Raw genomic sequence first — 24,838 nt, forward strand, 5'->3', positions numbered from 1 at the left:
AGTCCTTCTGAAAGAAACTGAGCCTTTTGCAGCTTCATCCATTACGGGTTGGGGTGGGGGTGGGGGTATCCGTGAAGATTAAGTTTTTCAATGTAACCATTTTACTACTGATTGGAAAATGAGTTCTCCAGAGGTATAAATTCTCAACCAAAAGAAAATAAATACTTCACACGATGCCATCTATATGGCAATGCCATTCATTCTTCCCATTTAGTAACACCATTTCAAAATTACAGGACAGCGAAAGATGTAATAAATAATGACAATGAATTTTCCTGCAATGAAAGGAACAAATTCGTTTAGAGATGAGATAATCAAAAAGTAGGTACTAAAAGGGAACAGATCACTGGCTCCTCAATATGCACTACGCTGCTTCTTGCGAGATCCTTCTTGGGAGGGTCACAACTCCGGCGCCTTATCTTCAATCTAGCAAGCCATAACTTACTTTTACCAGCTCTCTTAAGACAATCAAGTTCTGGGAGGATAGATGCTAACCAAACACACTTGACCAGTTTATGAATGAGAAGAATGATTTACTAACACAGAGAAATGTGACTGCAGCCCGGAACAGTCACTGGTGCAACAGGTGCAACAGCACCAGGTCCCCATTTCCTCAGCACTCAACCTTCCGGAGGAACCAAGCAGCTTCTTTCCACAAACACAGGCTCGCTGAGGGAGGAGCTGCTGAGGAGCCGGTGCCCTCCGCACCTCAGAGCAGGACTCTACCAGGGCGGACAGGGAGCCGGGAGACCAATTACTCCAGCGTCCTTGCCCCTGGAGCGGAACGACTCAGAGGCATGTTCTATTCTGTCTCCCAGAGGGAGCCGCAGCATCTGAGCCCCAACCACCCACAACAAGGACCTACTTTGTAAGGCCTCTGTCTGTACTGGCCTCTTTATCTGACAGCCCGGCCCGCCCCTACAGGAACTCTCCGGGGTCACTTTTCAAGTGAAATAGAGTTGTCTCAAGGGTATGATTCCATGAAAATCAAATCTAAGACAACTGGTCAGTGTGGTTCTTTTCTGGGTAGGAAAATCTTGTTGTTAAACCAAACGATTTTTAAGAAGTTGTGTGATGACTACAGAATCAGAACAAGAGAAAATAGGAGGTCTGAAGGACTGGTCAAAAGATTTGATAGATAATCTTGTTTTCAAGAAAACCTATCTTTTAAACAGTTCAAAGAAAAAGATAAACAATACTAAAACATACAAAAAGATGCAAATTTGAAGTACAGTGAGATACCATTTCTGATCTAACAGATTAAAAATATGCACACACCCCTATGTATTTATACTCAAAAAGTTCTGCCCATCCACTGTTTACAATGAGTAAACAGGCACCCTAATCCATTGCTGGAAGGAATATAAGATGTCATAAAACCTAAGGGAATTTGGCAAATTGCCTAAAACAAAAACAAAAACAAAAACAAATCCCTATTTATGATCATACCTAAAACTCCCACTCTTCAAACAGATATGATACATCCATGTACTGGACTACCAGACAGCCATCAAAAGGAATGAGGACGGACTCTATATAGTGCTATAAGGTGATCGCCAGGGGCTCCTGGGGCTCAGCTGGTTAAGCGTCTGCCGGCGGCTCAGCTCATGATCTCGGGGTCCTGGGATCGAGCCCCACATCAGACTCCTGGCTCAGCAGAGTCTGCTTCTCCTTCTGCCCTTCACCCTATTCCTGCTTTCTTTCTCTTTCTCGCTTTCAAATAAATACATAAAATATTTTTTAAAAAGATGATCTCCAATATAAATACATGCATGAGTTTTCTTATATATTTTTTAAATTAACAATATAGATAAAACTGATTACCTAGAAGGGGAGTAAGAAAATACAAAGGTACCTTATTTCGAAGTAGCATAAATGTTTTATATATAATCAAAACAAAACTAAACCAAAATATTCAAATTCTAAATACTAAAAATTAAATGAAACAAATGGACCTGACTATATATAACAAGATGGCAGAAAAATGAAGCAGATTTAGTTCAAGTACTATAGAACATAATACTCTGTAAACCCTGGCAGGACACAGGCCAAAAAAGCTGTTTTTAGGAACCATATTAGTGGTACTGGTTTAAATATATAAATATATATTAAGATAAAAACCATATAATAGTTCTATATGCATTTTATATATTTACATATTTCTATCTTACAGGTTTCATTTATATAGTCTATATTATTTTAATATATTCATATTACACTTATACTTAATAAAACATAATATTATAAATATATTTTACAAAGGTTTTTATAAAAGCCAACTTAAAAAGGCTCCTTTGGCCAAGACCATCTGAACATCATAATAAGAGTAAAAACTGCAACGTAGTCAACATATGAAATAAAATATTTAAATCCATAAGCTCAATGGCACTTTAAAAAAATCCTCATTGGTCTACTTTTCCAAGACTCTAGGAAACAACCAGTAACTTTGAAAACTGGTAAATAAAGGAGTGAATCAAGTATTCAGTATGCCTTTCCTATGCAAACTGTGTAACCAAGTATCAGAATAACCAAGTATCTTATGAGGGAAGTTTCTCTCCACAGATCCTAAATAAAGCCCTGACATATTTGGGATAGCAACATCTTGAATGTTCTCACGGAAATAAGAGATCTAGGCAATGGGCAGCAGTCACCTAATATCACAACAAGAGACAATTAAAAAGGGTACTTCTTCATGGAGTACTTAAGCACCTCCTTATGAAATATTCTGTTACCCTCACACCAAAAATAAAGTAGGAAAAACCTGAATTAGATCAAGCTCTCAGATATAACTACTGATCTGCAAGAAAGAGAGGCTCTTTACTGTAGGGATGCAATTAACACAACAGACTGAGGAAACCTCACATGGCAAATAAACTAACTGGGAAAAAACGAAGTAAGTAAAGAGGTAGAAGAGTAAGATGTACATACCAACCAAATGTATGGATTTTGTTTCGATTTTGCAGAAACGTTATTTATGAGCAAATGAGGAAAACTTAAACTAAATGACTATTTAGTGCTAGTTAAGAAATTATCATCATAATCTCATATCCATTAAAATGTTCACTACCCTCCCCCAAGAAAAAGAAAAAAAAAGGACAAAGAACATCACAGAAAATAACAAAGTATTGGAAAGAATGTGGAGAAAGATAAATCAGAACCCCTGTGCACTTTGGTGGGAATGGAAAATAGTGCAACCACTCTGGAAAACTGTGTGCAGGTTCCCCTATGATCCAGCAGTCTCATTTCTGGGTTTATACCCAAAAGAAGTGAAAGCAAAATTCTGAAGAAATATTTGTACACGCAAGTGCACTGCAGCATTATTCACAACAGCCAAAGATGGAAGCAACGGGAATTTCACTGACAAATCAATAAAGAAAATACAGTATATGCATATAATGGAATACTCAACCTTTAGAAAGAAAGAAATGGTGTCACATGCTGCATGTCACAAAACTGATGAACCCAGAAGACATTACGCGAATAAGCCAGTGACAAGACAAAGACTGTAGGAGTTCCACTTACACTGTGTAAAGTCGCTAACACAATCAAACTCATAAAACCAAAACTAAAATAAAATGGTTGGTTGTTGCCAGTTGCTGTTAAAAGGGGGAAATGGAGGTTTTTGTTCAAAGGGTATTAGTTTTATAAGATGAAAAAGTGTACATCTAAAAATGTTTAAGGTAACACATTTTATGGTTTTTACTATAATTCTTCAGAACTATATTTAAATCGCTTTTTAAATTAAAAAATGCCAATTTTAAAGTGTGATAATGGTATTGTGGTATATATATTTTTAAATAGTCTGTATCTTGCATAGACACACATACTTACATAGATCATGAATGAAATCATATGCTACATGTACTAGCTCTAAAATAACTGGGGGGAAAGGGTGGAGGGAAACAGGAGAACCAGGTGGTTAAAAATGAAACAAAATTGGTGGCTACTGCAGCTGGGACAGAGCTGGGTCAGAGTTCATGATGCTAGTCTGTCTTCTTCAGTGTATGTTTGAAAACGTGCACAACATAAAAAGCTCAAATAATAACATACATTTGTTGGCCAATGCGTTTTATGAATACCATGAGGTATTTACAGAAAACAGTACACAACATTTATTTAGGAAAGTAGCTGTAAATCATAATGACGTAAGGTGCAATTGGAGTTAAAATAACTTGTATCTAGGCAAGTAAAGAGTAAGTAAAAAAAGACTATTACAAATCCCTCATCCTTATTTATATCACAAAGTTGAGAGTAGGGACATTCCCCAGGGCTAGGTATACATTCCCACAAAGCATTCCTTTATGGCATTTTCAGGGGAAAAAACACAAGATACTACATAGCACAGGTTTAACTAAAAACTGGGCATTTGTCAGGTTCATGAGAAAACTCCCACTGTGAACCAACACCTACAAATGTACTAGCACATCAGGCAAATGTGTACAAATGGCTGTGGTGTCCTCAGCTGCTATATTCTTGGCCTTCTTCATCTCTAACACTGACACTTATTTAGAACTAACATATATGAACATAAATCTCTGCGATCATGACATAAAAATGATTTCAGGACTTGTCAACAAAACTGGCAAATGTGTTGGAAATCATCTGACGTGAAATACCGGTAGTCTATGAGCTGTTCCAAAAACAACACAATGTGTAGTCTCTGCGAGGGGGACCCTGAAAAATTTACTTGAAGATAAGCACCTCCGGGAGGGAGCCAGCTGCGCTGCACCTGCACCTCAGGTACCCACTGGCCTGCACCATGGATTCTCATGGGTGACCTGCCACCAACAGTTAAGGCTCCAACCGTCAAGAGAACCAACAGGTTTCAAATGTGAACTTTAAACACAAAGCCGGGAGCAGGTAACCCCAAGGATGGAGCTGATTTACCAGCAGAGCTGTTTCTTGCATAAGAAACGGTAACGCTCCAGAGGAAACAGCAGATTCAGCAACGGTTAGAGTCGCCCAAGCGCCCTGAAGAGGCCAGCGAGGGCTCCTAAGTTAATGAAGAGCCTCGGCATCCTGCCTGCTGGCTAGGGCCGCACCAAAAATTCTTAATTTCCTTAACATTTTCCATTAACTGCTGAGAAAGAACGGGAAAGGGGAGAGGAAACCTTCTTACCAACATACTGAAAAGTCCATCTCCAAAATGAATCATTTCCTAGGAATATGTTCAGAGAGAACTCATCTCACCCACTTATCCTGGTTCTAGTTAGTTTTTAGTAGCTTTAGTTTCAGACTGATTTCCCACCAAGTTATGTGAGCCTTCATCGGTTTCTACAGCTACCTGATTTAATGTGGAAAACAAAAATGTGATTAAGTAAAGATAACTTAAAAACCTAATAATGCACTGTAGAAAATACTTTGAAATAAATTATTGTTAAGCAACTAATTGTAAAAAACCCAAAAAGTAAAAATTCATTTGTCTACTATTTATTTATTGAACTCGACAATACATACCAAGAGCATTAGGTAAGGAATTACTTTTTGTGTGGGAGAATCATGGTGATTTTAGTCAACGGCAGTGAGCTCGCTTAGGCTACGGGAGAATAAACCTGAGAAACGGAGTCCGATTCTGTCATCTAATTTTACAGGAGTCCTTGCCAAAGTCACCCAGGGCACCTGCAGAGGGAAGGGCGGCCTCAGCTCCCGCACGGACTCTTACTCCACGGGGAAGGCGGCTAAGGTGGGCGTTCCAAGAGTGACAACGGTTCTCCTGAAAATCGTTCCTTCGCTGAAAGCAGAATTTTAGCCATTTAACTGCCCATTAGCTATAAACGTTAAGATAAATACGATATGCAAAAAGGCTGTTTTGGTGAGATGACTGACAAGCACAAGAGCTGCTACTGATGCTACAGCCTGAGTCTAACAAGAAGGTTCTAGTCGCAAACCGGAGCCGGCTGGTTCAAGCCTGGGGTCGAGCCCCGGGGCGGCGGGCCGGGGGCCTAAGCCGCGGGTGACGGGGTCTCCAAGGGAAGGGGCCCCCTTTTCCTTTTCTAACTAAACAGTCAAAAATTACCTTCGGGACCTTACACGGCACATGCTGTAAAACACTCTCCCTACTCTGGGCGCACAGACGCATTTCGCCAAACCGGGAGAAACTACAAGTCCTTCCCAGGTGCTCACAGCAAGACGAGAAAGCGACCGGAGACGAGCGCCGTTCGGGTGGGCAGCTTACCATTGGCCGGGCATTGAGGTGGGGACGCGGCTGGGGTCCGGGCCGCCGGTCACAGCTGCTGACGCTGAGGAAAAGGAAAGTAAGCTATTCAGTGCGCCCTCCAGCAAGCGGCCGCGCCCGAGCTCACGGGCAGCTTCCGGGCCGAGCCGACCCGCCGCCGCTGCTCACCCGGTCCCCGGGCCTTACCGGGCCGGCGGCGGGGGCACGACGCGCACTGCCAGTGCCACGCCGGCGCCACGGGGCCCGGGGCCGGGCTCGCTGCCCGCAGGGACCGCGGGAGCTCACGGCCCGGCAGCCAGGAGCCGCCGCCGAGGCCCCGAGCTCCGGTGCACAGGCCTCGCCCGCCGTCCCAAGCCTGAGTCCCAGGCCGACCCCGGGACCCGAGGGGGCCGTGGCGGCCGAGGCGGTCGTGGGGGCCGTGGTGGCTGAGGTGGCCATGGTAGCCGAGGGGGCCGAAGGGGCTGAGGTGGCCGTGGGGGCCGAGGCGGTCGTGGGGGCCGTGGCGGCCGTGGGGGCCGAGGCGGCTGAGGTGGCCGTGGTAGCCGAGGGGGCCGAAGGGGCTGAGGTGGCCGTGGGGGCCGAGGCGGTCGTGGGGGCCGTGGCGGCCGTGGGGGCCGAGGGGGCCGTGGTGGCCGAGGGGGCCGAGGGGTCCGAGGTGGCCGTGGGGGCCGTGGCGGCCGTGGCCCCGAGAAGGGGCAGCGGGGCTTCACCTGCTACCCCGATCCAGTGAATTCAGGGAGCAGACCCGAGAGCGAGCGCTAAGCACAGGCGGAATCGCGGGGCTGCGCTCCCGTCGCACGCTCACGGCCGGCTCAGGGCCAGGCCCCGCCGGAGCACCGAGCACCGAGCACCGAGCACCGCCGCAGGGCCCCCGGGCATCGGCTCCTCCTCCGGGACGGGAGCCCAAGGCCTGGGAACCACAGCGGCGCTCAGGGAGCAGGGCGCCCGCCGAGCCGACCGGCCGCGGGGCGCCGGGACACCGCAGCGCACAGCCCTTCTCGTACCTACTGCAGACCCGCTCCGGGGACATCACGACGGAGGCCGAACAACAACCAGGGCGCCGCCAGGCTCTGCTTACCTCCGGGCCATCTGTCACAGACATCGATTGTTCTAGCATACAGATTTCATGAATCTCTGAGCTATAAGCTATCCAGGGCCACTTGTTATCCAAAAATCGGCGGAGTGCCCGTGTATCAGAGACAAGTTCTGGCACACGCATCCATTCTATTTATTTATGAATGATTAGCATGTGCTCCTGAATTACATACATTTTGCAACACAGAAAACACAAGTAAAAAACAAAGATGTGTGCCTTTATGTCAAGTACGCTTCTTGATAATCTCTTATATTCTTAACCATCTTCTAAAATGATTCGATTGTGGCAGGTGAAAACCTCATTTTACTAACTTGAGTATCCATCCGCTCTACCATTATCTTGTTTCCTATTCTTATTTATATTCTTATATTCAGGGTTTTTTTTTTTTTTTGTAGGAATCTTTAAATTATTAGTCTGTTTTGTGGGGTCTGCTTGAAACTAGATCATATAAGCCATAAATCTACATAATCAAACACAAGTAAACTTATAAAACTAAGCTCAGACACATGGCAGTTGCCAGAAACGGAGCAAAGGACTTGGAGTGCTCCTACTACTTTGTGGAGCTCCCACTCCTCCAAATCCCTTTATGTGCCCCTGAGACACGACTTCCTGATATCAGGGCTGAATAAGGGTGCAAATTTGAACCCCTATGTTAAATATCAGTAACATTTAATTTTTAAAAATATAAAATGATCCTAAACAGACTAAGAGCTCTGTACCCCAATGGATACTTGTTTTCAACTACCAGGATGTACACACAAACCTCAACACAGAAACTCACACAAATCTTACTGCCTTTGGAAGATTCTAAATTAGATCATCGCAGTGGCTGGTCTTTCTTGTTCCTCCCCTGCTTGGTTCTCTTCTCTTACTTTTCTGTGATTACCGAATCTTTCTTTCATCACACTCCTAGAGGTTTCTAATCTCAGTTTTCTCTGGTTAGCCTTTCTCTAGTTTTGTTTTCTTCATTGATTCGTTTGGCTTTTCTTTTTAGATTATACCTCCTTAAGGGAAAGGGTCGTAATAGTAATTTAATAAACATTTAAGTAGTTAAAAAAATATCTGATCCTAGGAATCAAAGGGTGAATAAATCGGTGGAAAATAGCATGTCAACAGGTATGTCATTTGCACATACAATATAATCTGAAAAACTGAGGCATTCCTTTCAAAAAATTTTATTTCTTTATTCCAGAGAAAGAGAGAGAGAGAGAGAGAGAGAGCGAGAGCGCGCACGAGCCTGCCTGTGAGCATGAGTGGGGAGAGGGGACGTGGGAGAGAATCGCAAGCAGACTCCCCACTGAGCAGGAGCTCGACGTGGGGCTCCATCTCACCACCCTGCGACCATGACCTGAGCCAAAACCAAGAGTCGGACGACGCTTAACCAACTGGGCCACCCAGGAACTCCTAAATGGAGGAGTTTCTAATATACACATATATAATATTGTAAAATATAATTATAAATAAATATATATATATGTTTAATAAATAAATAAATGCTGGGCCATATTTTGGATTCTACATTAGCTGCTTTCCTAAGCAACTCCTTTAGCCATACCCTGGCCATTGTGGAGTGTGTTTATAAAGCATACCACACAACTCTTCAGCTTATAAAATGAATTATCTGAATTTTAAAAGATAGAATTATATATTCTACAAAAGAATTACAGAAATCTAAAGTGTATTTAAGATAATCTCATAGAACGTATATTAAAACTACTTGTACTAAAGTAATTCAAGTTGTCCTAAAGAATCAAAATGTGTATCCTTTACACTTGCCTTTACAATCTCACTTGCCAAACATCTCCCACTCTTGCCATGGCCTGTCACCAGTCCCCCTGTTCTCTGCACACGCTGGCTGCCATGACATACCCCATCATCAACCAGGAATTTCCTCCTACTATCGTTCTGGCCACAAACCTATCCCATCTCTTTCAAGGTTCAGCCCAAATGAGCTTCTGCCCTTGAGACGAAATGAGCCTCCTTTATTCCTCCTCCTGTAGTGCCTTATTCTCTTATCATGTCTCCCCTACCAGACTTCCAGAGACCAGGGACTTGTTTGTTCACCTTGCTCGTCCACAGGAGAACTAAGAGAACGAAGAATAGTGCACAGAATGTACACAGTTCTTAAGATCCATAAGTATTGTAATATTCATAATATAATGCGGGAATAGGTACGTACATATTTGAAAATAAAACACAAGAGACTATTACAGCATAAATAAATCAAACTGGTAAGGGTGAACTTAACGGTGGATTTTCATTTTAAAAATGTTTAGGAGAGCCAAGCTATAAACCAGTATTTTTAGTACCACTTCCAGGAAGTGGCAAATAAAGACTGATATTTTGACATTAAAAGAAAACTCAAGAGCATGTGATCAATTATATTATAAAATTAGTGTGAAAGGATCACCCACTTTGTATACTACTACATCAACTAAACCCATCTGCATTACTTTTTGTGATGCAATCAAGGTTTGCGGGCTTTGGTTTTGTATCCAAATAAAAAGCTTTGCTTTTACAATCTATATTTCAGAACATTTTACCTGAAGTAGATGAAGTATTAATTTTAGAATAGGATTTCAGCATAGAAATAGACACTGCTAACTCAGCAGACATCTTCTAAAATCTACCACCTACACATAATTAGGAGAATTTATTTTTTAAGATGCAAAAATCCTTTAAAATTCAAAATTACTAACCTGCAGTCTCTAGAAGTAAATTTACTTGATTTATAGATTTCTTGAAAAGCTAATGGATTGTGGGTTCTTTCCCTAGGGAAAGGTGCAAGCAAAACAAAAATGGACTTATAATCTTAAAGTAGCAACATAACCTAATCTAGAACCTAGCTGCCAGAAACAAATCCAAGAAATTGTACCTGGTATCCTTAAAAAATAGAAATTGCAAATGAATTTAAATTTAAAGAATTGGGGAAAATCATCCCAAGAATTAAGAGAAAAATGTAATGATCCCAACATAATTAATCAGCTCAGAAAGATATTAAATGAACTTCTTGGCAAAAGAAAAGTCACAGATAAAGAGCAAATTAAAGTGCTTAGCACATGAGTGAAAACACAACAAATAGTGATTACTTGCAAGTGGAACAATAAAAGAAGAAAAATATTTGTAAAACAAAAGAGTTTTGACTGAATCATCTCAATTCCATTGATCCGTTTCACAAAAGACTTTATTAGCTGTCTTCTTCCACATGGCAATTTCTAATAACATACCAAGCATTCATCAAGGCCTAAATTAGCATCTAGATGTCTGTACTCTCCTCTCCCCATTTTGCTTCCCACCCAATCACATACACAGATAATATTCTAGGAATGCAGATGATGCAGCTCGCGGAAAGGGGGAAAGAGCTTAACAGAGGAAGTATCCTAAGGAGACCAACTCTGAGATCAGATTGAAAAGCAGCTCAAACAGCTCCGCCATCAATGGCTATAATTTTCCACTTCCCTTTATTATTTAGGTAACTCAGGATAAATGGATTCAAAAGCTGTATATTATGATCCCAATTTCCTAAAAATCAGATACATTCAATACCATAAAACCACATCAAAAACAATTTAAACACGCACTGGTGTCTAATCCTCCTCCTCCTCCTTACTTCAGTTGAGTTAGTTTCATTGGTAGCATTATGTGCGGCTGAATTCTGTATTAAATTTATACCAAAAAAAAATTGTCTAAAAATAAGACAAATAAGCTATCAAGTACCCTGAAATTTGCCTGTCAGAGACTAAGCGATGCAATTAAAGACAATAAAAAATACAAATTCTCTTATGTAAGCCACAGAGCTTTTAAAATTAAAGTTTGGTTTGGGCAGTTTCAAGTGTTACTGAAAGTCAAATTTATTTTTTAGGCACTACCTCTACCCATCAAAAGTTTCCAGTTCACTAACTTTCAAAATGTTGAGAATCTGAAGATGTGAAAGGCTTAGACTCAAACTTGAGTTGTGATACTAGAAAGGTGATATAAAAACATATGGATCAATATACACTATTGTCAGTTGCTTTAAAGACAAAAGTGGTATCAACAAAGTATAATTTCCTTTTTCAAAAAAAAAAACATACTAAATTAATGGTGCAACTTAGAATCTGTGATGCCTTAGAAATGATAGATCTGACACTGTTTTCTTCTTAACACAAAGCTGATAATAGCTCATCTTTTTACTTTTTAAGTAGTTTGGGAGAAAGAAACAAGCAGAGGGGTGGGTGACAGAAGGCAACGGGAATAGCATCGGGACCGAAGAAGTAACAGGATGCAAGGAAAAATCAAACTTTGCCTACACCAAATCGGCCTATGACCACATAGGCAGGTAGGTACCTTAGCACTTAACAAGTCAGAAGAAAAAGCTGATATAATTCCTACATTGTATTAGGTTTCTCACTCTTCCCAAGGGTTGAATATTTGATCAAGACACTAAGAATTTGAACAGCTAATTAGTATAACACAGAAATCATTCTGCTGAACAATATATTCCCAGCAGAAATGAAACAGTTCTGCTAGGGATGTTGGGTCTTTGATTAACTGTCCTACAGAAATACCTTTCCAGACTCCAGATTCTAACCTGATTGTGACACAGTGGGTCCCTCACTCAGATTTAATTGGTCTAGAGTAGAATCTGCACATCAGTTGCATGAAAAGCTCCCCCAGGTAATTCTAGTGGGTGTTAAAAATCACCGGAAAGGGCAGGATGGGGAGTTTTACTACTCAGATTCCAATAAATAATCTATTGGGGAGGGCATGAAGGGATCATTTCTTTCAAATATTAGCATTGCAAAGTGACTAGTTCTCAGAACTAGAGTGGGAACTGTACTGTATCAAGTAAATTAAAAGTCTTATTAATTTGATTTTAAGGTTAATGGTAAGAAACAAAAAAATAAACTCAACCTCTCTCAACCATCCAAAAATGATTTGGAAAAGGACGGACAGTAGTGAGGACATCTCAGAAAGAGACCCAGAAAAAGACTACAAACAGAGGAGGGATCATTAAAAAGCACGAAAGGAGCAAAGCTGCTACCTACATGTGGATAAAGAGTCTCCCAAGTCAGACTCTACTACATGTGACAAATTGTACGTAGTAGGTACATGTTATAGAAAGGTGCTTTTTTCCTGCTCAATATGATGGAAAAGTGTCACACGAATCAACTGAAATGTTCGAACAAAGCCCGGATCTACCACTCAGCAAGGAAGTCACTGCAGTCGCACATCATAAAGGGTCGCACCTGCGCCCTGTTAAGTCCTTCCAACTCGGCATTCCAGCGTATCAGCTGCCGCCAGCAGCCTCTGTGGCTCCTCTGTGCCACTCAGACTCCAGGAAGACAAAATGGGGGGGGGGGGGGAGGGGGGATGCTATGGTACAGGGGAAGGAACCTGTACCCTGGGAACCACACCGACTGCACTGGACCCCAAGGCTCCGAAAGTGGCTGAGCTAGCCCATCAAAGACACAGGACTTTAACTCCTGGTGCCTCTGTTTTGACGTATGGAAAATACACTGTTTTAAGAGTTAAATAACTTAATTTTTATAAAGTGCTAAACAGTGCCTGGCATAAGATTCACAGGCAATCATTTTAAAACAATATATGTGAGTAAAAGGAGCCCTTCTCCTGGGAAATGACACAGTCCCATACCAGAGAAACGGCTTGGCCAACAGGGGTGGCCTGGATGTCACGTTTCTAAAAATGAAGAACATGCCAGCAGAGTATTATTTAAATGAAGATTGTCATTCTGAGTTGCCTGGGTGGCTCAGTTAAGTGTCTGACTCTTGATTTTGGCTCAAGTCATGATCTCAGGACCTGGGAATCTACCCCCCCACCCCCCCGTGGGCTCCTGCTGGCCCTGGAGCCTGCTTGAGATGCTCTCTCCCTCTCTGTCTTCCCCTCCCCCCTTCTTCTCAAAAAAAAAAAAAAAAAGTCATTCTGAAGTCTTTTGAACACGGAGGAAAAAAATGTATGTACATTAAATTAAATTAGGTTCAGAATTTTAAAGTGTTATATTTCTATATCCTGCTGAAGGAGGAAAAAGTCACTCCTGTGAGTTTCTACTGAATATTTCTTTACAGATTTTCACATGAAAAACCGAAACTTACAGACTGGTTGCTTTGAGTTCTTATTCAATCCAGGCAGTACCAATAAATGCTTTGACTTCAGTAAATCAAAATCATCATGTAACTACCATGTTTCTATCAAAAACCTGTCAGAAATACTGTCCTTTAAGAAATCAGGGCTATCCTGTCTTTTAACATAATTCATTCTAAACATAGGATAAAATAAGTGATATATTTGTAATTCTAAAAAATGTCAAAATTCTTATCTGACGTTAGCTTGCCAAATCGGTTTCCATTTAACTTTTTCACCAAATTTAAAATGAAACCTTTAAACAAGCAAATATAAGCTGTGCCGTCCACGTGAACCACTGAGGGCACGCAAATACAGGGTAAGGACAGGGACACACAGACAGACATACGTGTGTTCTCATTCTCTCTCTCTCCTTGGTCAGGAAAGGAAAGAAGATCCCCTTTCTTAAGTAATTCCATTTATTTACTTCAATACAGAGCACCCCTCTCCTCCCCCTGCCTCGACAGCAACTGTGTGAATCCTGCAAGTGCCTCATCTTTAGCCCTCACAGCGGGGCGATAGGCCGCACACTGGGCCAGCAGCTTCTAGGTACTGCAAGCCACGTGGTCTCTGTCACAACTACTCAACTCCGGTATTATAATGCAAAGCGGCCACAGACAATACATGAAGGGTATGTATTACTTTTTCCAATGAAACTATTTATACATACACACACACACACACAAACAGGGCAGCAAGCAAAGCACTGTGTTACCTACTGAAATAATTCCCCAAAACACCCAAAATTCTACCGAGCCAGGATGGAGCATTAATTTAGATGAGCTAATGATATATTAAAAAAGAAAAAAAAAAATCAAACTAAGAAAAACATCATTCAAACATTCTTTGCTAAAACTATATAACCATTCTATGGGAAACAAATTTCCTAAGGCATTCAAATACTTTTTTTTTTTTTTTTTTTAGATTTTATTTCTTTATTCATGAGGGAGACAGAGAGGCAGAGACACAGGCGGAAGGCGAAGCAGGCTCCATGCAGGGAGCCCGATGCAGGACTCGATCCTGGGACCCCGGGGTCATGACCTGGGCCCAAGGCAGATGCTCAACCGTTGAGCCACCCAGGTGTCCCCAAATATTGTCTTATGTGACACCATACAGAACAATGAAGTCGTTGTGTATGGTGTCAATATTTTTAAAAGTATTAAAATTTCAGTAGTTCACTGTGATCTTCAGACATTGAAAGGACAGTGGAGTAGAATGGAAAGAACAACACGGTTTAAAAGTTCAGTTCTTTCACATTAGATTCGTACAACCACAAGCATGTCCTCATCTGTAAAAGGAGGCTATCATATAACACCATACTCTGCAGAGATAGTGGATTCGATAGCCTGGTAGGTATGGACACAGACGCCAGTTCATTGTAAAAAAACACCACCACCGACCAGAAACTATGATTTAAAAACAAGACAGCACCAACCCTATAAAAGTCCCTAAAGATGCTTTCACATCTTTATTAATATAATAAAGTAATTAGTATAATTAGAATTATACTTATAAATAGTGATAATTATAAAATATATATATATAGTTTAAAAGGACACAGAGGATTAAGAATAGTACAGTATTAAAAGATTTTAAGAATTAGGTTCTAAGTAAAGAAAAAAAACTGTTTATGACTTACCATGAGATTATAAAAATAGCAATGGGAAGTATTAAAAAAAAAAAAAACAAATAACAAAGAGACAGAACAATGAAGGCACAGAGTCACAGACTAGACCTGGAAATGAACCCTCTTCACCAGAGCAAATGGAAGCAAGAAAACACGTTGGCCGTAAGTTTTGCCAAACCTAATGTTCAGCAAGTCGTGGGTGAGAAGAAATGAGAGTTATTATGAATATTTTAAATTAAGAGAAAATGAGCTTGTATTTTAGCTTTCTATCACAGTTGAATGACAGACACCAAAAATCACTTCTATAATGTGAACTAAAGCGTACAGCAAAAGACTTTTTTTACATGTTTTAACAACTCTAAGTCATAATTAACAGGTAAATATGGGAAAAAAACAAGTAAAACAAAATGTTGATTCTCTTGTCTTTTCCCGTTCTCTAATACCGAAGCAACCAAAGATTCCATCGACAACAAAGGACCTACATTCTAGAAATAAACTGTCTCCATTAGTGAGGCTTCAGTTAATCAAGAAAACAGAAACCAAAAAGCCGATTCTCCTTCAGGAGATTAGGAAGCAACATAATTTAAAGCCTCTGCTTTATCTCTCAGCCAAGTCTGATGGCAGGACTGTGACTGTCGCCGTTGTTCCTACTGACTCTAGGAGTTGTCCTGCTACACAGACAACAGACCTGGGGACGAAAGGGGAAGAAAAGTTTTATTAACCTTTCGACTACACTTTGTTAATTTTTAAAGTTAACCCTTTCCTAATAACACTGGAACAAAACTTAGTAAAATGTATCACTAAATAATGATCTTTGCACCCGGGCAGAGTCACTTCCGGCACAATGGACACTACGTGTTACACAGAAGGTGATAAGCTCGGAGGAAAGAAAAAGTCCATGTAGGATGAGGGGCTCAGGAGTCTTCTATGAGGAGGCGGCGGTGCCTCCAGGTTGCAGGAATTAAGGATGGTCAGAACCAGTTTGTACATCAAACGAGAGCTGCAAGACGTGCAAGAGCTACCGGATGTTCTATGTTCTGTACGCAGCAGTCACGTATGAAGATGAGCCTGCCTTACGGTCATGTCCATGGTTTTTGGAAGCCATTACTGGAAAATCCGCATTTACCAAAGAGGTCATTTGTGTTTCAATTTTTCAACACAATTCAATTTGCGTTTCTAATTTTTTCTCTAAACTATCTGTTCTTGCCTACACCTCCTGTATGTATTATGAAGCTGTAATTCTAGGATAAATATTAGGCATGATAAATGACAGGTTTATCTAAACATTTAGCATGACAGGGGCACCTGGCTGGCTCAGTCAGTAGACCATGAGACTCCTGATCTCGGGATCATGGATCTGAGCCCCATGTAGGGCAGAGATTACTTGAAACAACAATTTTAAACTATAAAGTTTAAAAAATAAATATTTAGCACGACAGTATTATGGACATCATCATAAATGTTAATTTTATAACTATTGCCCAGAGTCTGTTTAGTCAACTATTTTTCATACAAGCATTCTTGCACAGTAACATTGAAAAGCTTTGAACTTTTTGAAGACACAGGATACACAAACAGAAAACCCCCAAAAAACAAATACAGAAAAAATGCCAGTAAAATGGAATGTCTGGTCACTTAAGTTCTACTACAGTTTAGATACAGGCTCAATTTTTAAACATCCAGCAAATGCTTACATTGTGCAAGGTAACTGCATATATTTACCTGCCATCATTACCTTAAAATACTGACCTAGGTAAAAATAACAACAGTGTGGATACAGACCAAGACTTCCTCAAATGCTTAAGAACCATTGGTCTCCCCCCACCCCGACTTGTTTAATATTCTTGAATAAAACAGAAATAGACAGTGAGACTAGTTTATGAATAAATGCACAAAGCCAGAACTATAAAGATTAGCTGAATTTGTTTCAATATCTTCCACTATAAATTCCTGGAAAAAATTATCTCTGTAACCATGCCTACTGCCATACCTAAAACGTAATTCCGGATTGCAAGGAGTATTGAATGAGAAGGGGGTGGTGATGATCCGCAGAGAAGGGGGAAGGGCAACAAAATCTTAACCTCTTCTTCTTAAGAAGGAATATAAGCCAGAAATTGTTTCAAGAACACTAACAGGAAAATATCTATCTTTCCTACAAAAAGGATCAAAATCGGTTGTGTGTTGACTATTCACTGGCCTCTTGATCTCAAGTCAGGGCTCATCAATCAGATAAAAAGAACTCTGATGACTCAGCCTGGATTAGACGAGCTCACAAATCCTAAGGCCACGGAGTTTACCCAGAGCTGGAGGGCTCTCCAGGGATCCCGCAGGGGGGAAGGCTATGGGTAGCGCGGCGGGCAGGCGCGTGGGCCCACCAGGCCGTCCAGGAGCTCCTGCCCCCGCCCCTCTGCCTGCCACCACCGCGTCACTGCTCGGCCACGCGGGGCAGGGATTCACCACAGGCTGTGGAAGCCACCTTGGCTTAAAGACTCCAAGCTCCACAGAGGGACCAACGTCAGTTTATGAGTTTCCTGGGCGCAGCTTCCCGGGGACCCAGCCGTCGAGGGGCGGGCTCGCTTCTAAGAACATGCCACCCCTTCCCTCTGTACGGACGCCCAGGCCCGACGCAGTCCACGCATCAGGGGCCACTCGGCCTCACGCCCCTGCCGGCCGGGAATCCTGCTGGACACGCCACTTCTGTGTTTTAGGTGAAACAGCCAGAAACCGAACGACGGTTACTTACCTACAGAAGGAGAAATGGTCTGTGAACCCCTTCCTCACGAACAGCTGGGTCCTCATCCCTACTCTGCCTCTAGGATGTCACGGGTCCTGTCTTGGTTGGGCCTTAGAGCTTCCATGAGACCAATTCACCTCCTTTAGGTAATGACTAGGTTTGACCGAACTGAAGTGAGAAGTAGGGCAACACGGACAGAAAACCAAACTAACATACGACAAAGTATCTTACAAATAGCACAGAAAATCTCTTGCGATGACATGAAGGCTAATGAAGCTAAAGCCAAGACGTCTAGTTCAAAAGGAAATTGAGGCCCAGAGGTTCGATATTCTTACCAGAAACAACAAAATATGAAACTCTGCACCGCTCGCACCCTTAGGAGCATTTGAATCTAGTGACAAGCTGCCTAGTATTGTTGTGTGTGTTTCACACACTAGTTAACGCCCAGAGCAGCTCCCAGGCCGGGACCAACCTCAGGAAGCCTCTAGAAAGAGCTCTAGTAAGCGGCCATCGCATGCGGGGCTAGAGTCCCAACCATGCTCCTCCTCCAGGCCTCCGCAGTCTGTTTTCAAAGCTTCTCTGTTTCCAAAAAGTTTCCTTTATTGCAACGACACAGATTTTTTTTTTAAGATTTTATTTATTTATTCATGAGAGACACAGAGAGAGAGGCAGAGACCCAGGCTGAGGGAGAAGCGGGCTCCCTGCGGGGACCCTCGATCCGGGTCTCCAGGACCACGTCCTGGGCGGAAGGCGGAAGGCGGCGGTGAACCCCTTGAGCTCTAGGTCCGCCCTCTCTTACTGCCACGGGGAGGGAAGTCAGTCCAGCCACCACCATCCGGCACCCGCCAGAAGACGGTGTGAGTCCACCAACCAATAAATACTACTGTTCTGCCACCCATCCCTCCCCGGCGCTCACATACGGTGGACCTCCAGTATCTCACACAACTAGCTCCTGAAACACCATGTCGATCCAGGTGTTTAAAAACAGACACACACAGAAATCAGTAACTTCATCGGATGGGAGGTTACATTTTTTTAGATGATGTATCAGTACCCATAAGAAAACATGGAATTTTAAAAAGCATACTCCTCCTCTTTTGGAAGTTTAGCAAAAAGTCCTGGAAGGCACAGAAGCACCACAGCCATTTCTGCTTTTGGCTTAATCTTCATCACCCAAATCAAACGCCTAGAAGTCATCCCTGACTCTTCCCTCTCATCTCCTCTGTCAGCTGGATAATCATTAAACTTGGCCAATTCTTTTTCCCAAATATCTCTACAAAGCCTACCGGTTCCTTGAATCTCACCACCCACACTCCTCAGTCTCCTCCCCTACAACTTTGATGAAATCTAAGGCCCAAATTATTTTTAACAGGCCTGCATCCCAAAAGCTGTAATGCAGCAGCACCTGAGTGTCTGAAAATTCAGTTGTCTTTTAAATTTTGAAGTGAAAGAAGCAATAGTAGGTTTCTTTGTCGGGTCACTATTTAATTAGCTCTTTATTCACATTAAAACTATTTAGTTGCCTTCAGCCTCTCTGCTGAGGTACCAGCAATTCTGTTCAAAGCAACAACAGGTCCACCTAAACTTCCACCTTCTCAGCCTTTCTCGTGGCTAGAGGCAGCCTCGGGGCAGCCGGGTGGGGGGGGGGAGCCACGGAGGAACCACAGGGGAGCCACGGGGAGCCGCGTCAAACAGTCTAGCTGATAAGCTCTAACCAGAAAGGGGCCGGGCAGGAGCTCCCAGCCACCCCAGCCTGAGAGGCTGCAAGGGAAGCTTTTGTTTTCCTGACGACAGGCAGCAGATGCAGCACTTGGTCCTGTCTGAAGCTGAGGCCTCCTGAAGCAGCGGCCACTGTTCAACCGAGGCGATGGACGCGAGGCCTGATGGAAGTCCTCCCACTAAGGACAAGGGAATAAAAAATAGCAACTTCCTGAGTCTGGATTTGTTTAAAATAATGTTTTCAGCTACTTGAAGCCAACCGGACATCATTCTCCCCAGGGCTGTCTACAAAGCATCTCAAACTTAGTGTGTACACAGCGGATTCACCTCCCGTCTCACACTTGTTCCTCTCCCTAAAGTCTCCAGTGCGGGTGGGGCTCCATCCTCCCTGCCGCCTGCACTGGAAACAAGGCTCTTTCTCCTCTTGTCCCGTCCCATCCTTCCCACAGCTAATCCGTCACCAGACATCATGACCTCCTCCCTGGGGCCTACCTCACAAGTACACTTTAGTTCCTACACCTCCACGACTGGATCGGCTACATCCTTCAGCCGAATCTGAGATCACCTACAGCCCGTCTGAGGCCTAGCGCCACCGCAGGGCACCCGCCTGCATGTCTATGTCCCTTCTCGAGCAGGCTCCGACCTCGAAGGCCGCCCCATTCGGCCTCACGACTCCAGATGCCTCGGCCAAAGCACACGGACACGGCGTGAATGCACCCCTCTCCCCGCGGGGCCAGCGGCTGAAATGAAGACCTCTCCTGCGCAGGACTACAGGAACCAAGGACAATAAAATCGTTGGATTGTTTTCGCTCCCTCACAAAACTTCGGAAGAACAAAGACAGACGTTGGTTTGATGCAAGCCATGTCTAAAATTCAGAATACTGGAAGGATCATTTTTGTTCCAAGGATAAAGAATAAAAACTATGGCCAATTATGTAACAAGCACTTAGCTCTGAAATATTTCATAACCTAAATACGTTATTGTAATGATCACATCTTTGGTGAAACATTTTAATGCTGTGCCATTTAAAGCGCACATTCAAATTTAAAAATGTAACCGCTGCTCTTGAAGGGCATCGGTTTTGCCTTGTTAGGGCACACAGTTTGATTTTGATCCCACTGATTACGTTAGGCCAGAGGAGAAGAACCGCGAAGGCAAGGCGGGAGGCAACGAGGAGGAGAAGAATCGGCAGCGGACGTTCGCCGAGGAAGGTTTAAGGTTTGCTATTTTCCCTTCATTGTTCTATAGACAAAAGCTGGACTACTTCAAGAAAGCAGACCGGTGACAGCTGGCAGGGAGGATGCCTTTCACCATCAGTGTCTGACCCCAAGGTCCTGGGAGGAAAGACAAAAAAGACAGGCAAATCTGCTCTCCTGGCTCTCTAACCCTGGGGCAAGGACCTCACTAGATGTGGCTACAACGGGGGTCTTCTGCACTTCCAGGTCTCTAGGCTTAGGGGTGGCTACTGTGAAATTACATCCCTGTCTCAGGCCTCCTATCACTTTTACTTTCCGCTAACCCCCATCCCCAACAACCTGCAGATTTCACACCCTTGCTCTCCTCTAACCACACCACATCTTCTGCTCTTTTCCATGTGCATTTAACAATCCTATGCCAGGACATTCATTTGCAAACTTCAGAAAATGCAAGGGTCACACACAAATGTCTAGAACTTTACAATTAATTATATTAGTGCATTCACTTATTCAGTAAATATTTACATTGTTTTCCATTCCACAGCTTCATCCATTATTTACCAAATTCTAGGAATTAAGAAACTACACATAGAACTAGAGGACAACCAACTGCAAGAGTGCTGTGACTTCACCGTGACCTCCTGAGCATGAGACATGAGGCTCTTAACTAATCTCTCAGCTGTAAAAGGGGGATTTTAACACTATCTACTCACAGAGGGGTACTGTTATGATAACTAAACGAGATAATGCACATCAAGCATGTAACCCTACCTGAAATATAAAAAGCACTTCATTAATGGCAGTCATTATTTTACCAGATTTTGATATGATGGGACATACTGAACTGTCCTTTAATAGAACCACAGACTTGATTAAATAAACTATCAATCAGTACACCTAATCTAAATGTCTAGAGTGCTTGCTTCACTTTGTGTTTTCATGAATGTTAATGAACAGTTTATTTCATAAAACAAAAATGTGACTTTCTTTTAAACAGACTGCTACTAGCAGTATGATGTATCATGTCTGGATTAAGCAGTAAATATAAAATAAGAAAAAAAGGATTACTGGACACAAAAGCAGGAGTGGGTCAAGATTTTGCCTCTAAGAAATAATATTCATTTTTAATTAATACCAAAACCAATCTTCTATACTGGGTACTCGATTAATCAAATGTCTGTGTTTTAAAGAAATACCAGTCTAATATTATTATTCCTGTACCCTGTCTTCCAAGTAGTAGCTGAGAAGCTACAAAAACTACTGCCTCAACAGCAACACTGAATTCCTGGGAAGGATACTTTTAGTGATAGCAAATAATGTGTAAATTAATAAGGTTTTCATTAAGCCTTCCCCATAATTACACTGCATTTAAAAATGGTACCTTTATTTTGGTTTTGAATGTCATAAAATTACTGAATATCTGTGTAGCCTGAAATTATTTTCCTTCTAGATTTTAAAGCATTAATAGGAAATAACTTGCAGGTTCCCATCCCAGGAAATTCCTCATAAGGCAATGGACACTCTCAGTTCTCCCTGATGTTTGCTTCCTTGGACAATTTAATCTGCTCTATAAACTCTATTAATATGCATCTTGTCTAGTGTAGTAATAAAGATGTTAATAATTTGAGTCAGTCTAACTTCTAATTCCACTAGTACAGTGACTAATTTTCTAATTTGAAAGAAGTCAGCAAGTTCCCCTTGGAGCTTCAATAAATTCCACTTTATTTCCATGTTATTGATTGCGAGAAACATACAGTAAAACTAGCTATTTCATTCAAAGGGCAGAGAACCAGTACTGAAGAGCAGAATCGGTTCAGCATAAGGGGAACTATCAACCAAGACCACTGAACATTTTGACCCCATCAATCTGCTGTTTTTCACACTGTGCAAAGTATTAAGCAGTCAGAAACCAGAAGCCTAAGGCCAATGGCCTTTTATATATTTCTTACTATACAGTATGTGAATTTTTAGCTTTCTCCCCCTCCCTTATTTTATCCATGTTCTCAGGCAGAAATTCAGGACATATTGTAGAATGTTTAAGCGAGGACTACCGTTAAGCCACATTCTATGAAGCTGGTTCCATTCCAGGCCAATATAGAAAGCCTGTTCTTCCAAAAACCATTCAATCTTTTCACTCTCAATGTTCTCAAACATCTAATTCAGAATCTATTTAAGGATCAAAGACTTTACACTATAAAGTGGAAAAGATAATGTAGTTATAACCATACTACACATGCAAAAACAAACTTCTAGAATTGCTTCAAACTCCTAAGTCCCCAAAGAATTCTCTGAATGGAGGAGACCCCTGGGAGGCTCAGCGGTTTGGCGCCTGCCTTCGGCCCAGGGCGTGACCCTGGAGTCCCAGGATCGAGTCCCACATGGGGCTCCCTGCAGGGAGCCTGCTTCCCCCTCTACCTGTGTCTCTGCCTCTCTCTCTCTCTCTCTGTCTCTCTCATGAATAAATAAATAAAATCTTAAAAAAAAAAAAAAAGGAATTCTCTGAATGGAGAATGAATGCCTTGGCAGAGGCTAAATCTCCTTGAAGTCCAACTCTAATTAGAGATATATTCCTAGACTAAGTTTACAAGGAAGACACAGAAATACTAGATTTTTGCTCTAAGTAGATTTAGAATACTACCTTGATCCATTTGTTGCTGTAAAATAGTAGGGGGATATAGAGAGAGATCCTAAAGCTCCTAATTTCCTAATAAGAGCATTATGGATACCTTTGGTTCTAGTATTTGGTCTTTGATCCTGGCTTCTGGCATAGAGCTCCTAAATGCCTTAGAATTTGCTGGGTGTTAAGAATGCCTTTTGTTCCAATGAGGCAACTCTTGGTGGGAGCCTGGATAACTTCAGGATGAGGGCTGGTCACCAAGAAGACAAAGCCATGATTTAAACTTGGGAACTTTCAGCCCCACCTGCCATCCTTCAGGAAGGGGAGGACTGGGGACTGAGTTCATGACCGATCATGTCCCATATAAAACTCAAAAGTATGCAATTCAGAGCTTCCAGACTGCTGACCATATGGAGGTTCTGTGAGGGCAGCACACGCAGCCAGAGCAAGGGAGCACTGTGCCTCCTCCCCCCACCTCACCTTGCCCCACCCATCTCCTCCACCTGAATGTTCATTCATCATATTATTTTACTATAAATTGGTAAATATAAGTAGTTCCCTGAGTTCTCGCAAATTATCAAACCCAAGGGGGGGTCATGGGAACTCCCAACTCATAGTCAGTCACTCAGAAGCAACAACTGGGACTTGCAACTGGCATCTGAAGTAGAGAGTCCTGTGGGATGGAACCCTCAACCCTGTGGGATCGGAGGCTAACTCCATGTAGACAGAGTCACAACTGAGTTAACTTACAGAACACCCAGCTGGTGCCCTAGAGAACTGCTCGGTGTGGGGAAAAAAAAATCACACACATGCAGTGATCAGAAGTGTCAGAAGTATTATGTGTGTGAGTAAAGGAAAACACAGGAAGGTGTTTCCTGATGGTTCCCAATAGTTCTCCTGCCCAAAAAGCCTCTTATTGCACTCTCCTGTTTTATGCCAATCTGAACAATTTTCTCTCCTCAGGCATTATTTAAAGAACACATATTTCACTAAGACATTATCAGGGACACCTCATTTAAAAGTTAAAGAGAAATAGGGACCCTGGGTGGCGCAGCGGTTTGGCGCCTGCCTTTGGCCCAGGGCACGATCCTGGAGACCCGGGATCGAATCTCACGTCGGGCTCCCGGTGCACGGAGCCTGCTTCTCCCTCTGCCTGTGTCTCTGCCTCTCTCTCTCTGTCTCTGTGACTGTCATAAATAAATAAAAATTAAAAAAAAAAAAAGTTAAAGAGAAATAATAAATTGTGTCTAAAGCTAATAGATCAAGAAAGACATAAACACATAATGTTAACCACCAAAAGACCAAAACACAGGTTTTTAAAAGCACTGTTGTCTCCTGAAAGTAGGGCTGGCAAAGAAGTCTCTCTCTCTCTCTCTCTCTCTCTCTTTTTTTCATTTTATAATATGTAGTCATTACTTCCTTAGTATTAAACAAAAAAAGGTATTGAATTTTCTTATTTTCTAGGTCACCCAGGGCCAGGAAATGAACTTCCTTTCTGTAGGTAACAAATTCCGCCTTTTGCACACTCCCACCACTGGGTGTATCTTTGACAA

General features: G+C 42.3%; 1 protein-coding gene and 1 long non-coding RNA gene across 12 annotated transcripts in view; one reads left to right on the forward strand and one right to left on the reverse strand.

The window, feature by feature from the left end:
• Positions 1-24,838, reverse strand: part of TBL1XR1 (TBL1X/Y related 1) — a 187,478-nt gene that overhangs the window by 76,893 nt on the left and 85,747 nt on the right. For 5 of the 11 annotated variants that reach the window (XM_049105833.1, XM_025425642.3, XM_025425648.3 and 2 more), the window contains one exon: positions 6,176-6,239. The exons of 5 other annotated variants lie outside the window; for them this stretch is intronic. The gene's annotated coding sequence lies outside the window, so the exon portion shown is untranslated. One more of the 11 variants, XM_049105836.1, reaches the window with a different exon arrangement.
• Positions 13,738-21,562, forward strand: LOC112645986 (uncharacterized). The gene is made up of 3 exons (XR_003127397.3): positions 13,738-14,022; positions 20,604-20,690; positions 21,213-21,562. It is a non-coding gene; the product is annotated as an uncharacterized LOC112645986 (long non-coding RNA).

The sequence above is a fragment of the Canis lupus genome, chromosome 34 (genome assembly GCF_003254725.2).
Source record: "Canis lupus dingo isolate Sandy chromosome 34, ASM325472v2, whole genome shotgun sequence".
In the NCBI taxonomy this organism is placed as follows: Eukaryota; Metazoa; Chordata; class Mammalia; order Carnivora; family Canidae; genus Canis; species Canis lupus.